Source organism: Chelonia mydas, chromosome 1 (assembly GCF_015237465.2).
Source record: "Chelonia mydas isolate rCheMyd1 chromosome 1, rCheMyd1.pri.v2, whole genome shotgun sequence".
NCBI lineage: Eukaryota > Metazoa > Chordata > Testudines > Cheloniidae > Chelonia > Chelonia mydas.
In genome coordinates this window covers 56,769,706-56,771,583 of record NC_057849.1, presented here as the reverse complement: position 1 = coordinate 56,771,583, position 1,878 = coordinate 56,769,706, and positions in this window count along the sequence as shown.

Sequence of the window (1,878 nt, the reverse complement as noted above, 5' to 3'; positions counted from 1 at the left end):
CGGCCCAGCCCACAGAGCGGCCACCGCCAGGGACAGGGGGCGGGGCCCGGTCACCCTGCGGCAGCCCCGGGCACGCGAGGGGGGGGGGCACTGCCAGCCTGTAGGAGGCCCGGGCACAGAGAGGTGGGGAGGCACTGCCAGCCACTGTTCCCTCTCAGCTGTGCCCGTGCACACAGATCCTAACCCCCCCGCACACGACGAAACACCGCATGCACAAAAATTTGCACAGAAGAATTTTTTTGCGCACACGGCCTGTCAAAAATTGGCGGGAACATTGCTGGCAGCCTGCAGGAGCCCTGAGCACAGAGAGGCTCTGCCAGCCTGCGGCAGCCCCTGGCACAGAGAGACAGGCAGGGCCAGCCTGCCGCAGCCCGAGGCACAGAGAAGCAGGGGGAAATCACTGTGACCTTGTGTCAGCCTTGGGCAGAGAGAGACAGATGGTGGGGAGGGTGTTAGGGTTGTGGGCACCCACCAGCTGCCTTGGGCAGGAAGGTGGCTCTGGGGTGTCACTACCTGTCTGCAGGAAGGCTCATACAGTTTGGGTTTGGTAATGTCAAACTCAACCATAAAGAAAAAAGAAGTCACAGGGGCCCTAGAATGCAGTGTTCTATTTGGGGAGTTGAAAAAGGACAATGTGTGGTGATAGAGACTGTCAGACTGTCACTGTGGCCATCCCTAAGTGAGGCTGCTATGCTGTGGCAGAGCAAACGGGGCCCTGACAATCAGAGGCTAAAAGGACTCTTCTCCCACTGTCTGGAATACAAGCTTTAGACGGAGCTTGTCTCTGCCCAGAAATTGCACTACACAGGCCATAGAATTTTCTCCAGCCATTCCTGCCTTGAGCCCAGTACCTTGTGATTGAGGTAGTACGTTTCTTTTAGGATAGCCACTCTAACTAAACACAGGAATTTCCACACTCGATCACACCCAAAGTCTATTTCGTCCAGTATCCTGTCTCCAGTAGTACCAGATGTTACATTTTATAGGTACCTTCTGTGTCATAATCCTACTAGCTCTTCATCTGTACCTAATTAATTGTTCAGACGTTTGCCATCAACTTATGCTTCTATTTTCCATTAACCAAATAGAAAGAATGTGATTGCATGTTAACTAGGTATTCCAGTTCAGCTTGTGGTAGACCAATAGAGTAATATAAATGCTTTAGGCTTAGGGCCCAATATTTATTTTAGTGCAGGAAAATATTCTAATATTTATATTTGATACATTGCCATTTAATTGTTAGTTATTTTTTTCACTTGGCTATTGATGCTCCTGAGTTCATCTGCAACATCCTTACCTTGTCCACTTTTAAGTCCTCGTTAAAGACCCACTCCTGCCATGCCGCTTAAAGTGAATCTAGTTGTATATAATTTGCCTGGTTTTGTTCCCCCTTCCCCAACCTCCCTCTCTGTGTGTCTGTTCTTAGATTGTGAGCTCCTCAGAGCAGGGTCCATGAGAGTTTAGAAAGCTCCTTTCACATAGCCAGCATTAAGTAAATAAGGTGATTTGAGAGACTTTCCCCTAGTGTCACTGAGGGCAGAGGCCTTGCCTATCAGGGTACCAGAGCCCTTTCAAGCCATTTTAGTAGGAGACAAATTTAGAGCAGAGGGTGGTCCTAAAGGAGTTACACTGCCATCAAAAGCAGTTTTCCAAATGCAAGAATACAGTATAGAAGTTTTATGAGGTGTCATTAATCCTGGAATTAAAATCCCATTAGTTAATTTCTCACACCATGCCTTCATCAAGATAGAGGACCTGGCAATGCAATTAAATTAGAAGGAACTATATTTGTCTACTAACTTGGATGTGGAAACGCAAGGCACAAAGGGCCAAACAGTAGTGTACTGTGGTGTTGGCCTTATCTGCTCAAGTCTTGTA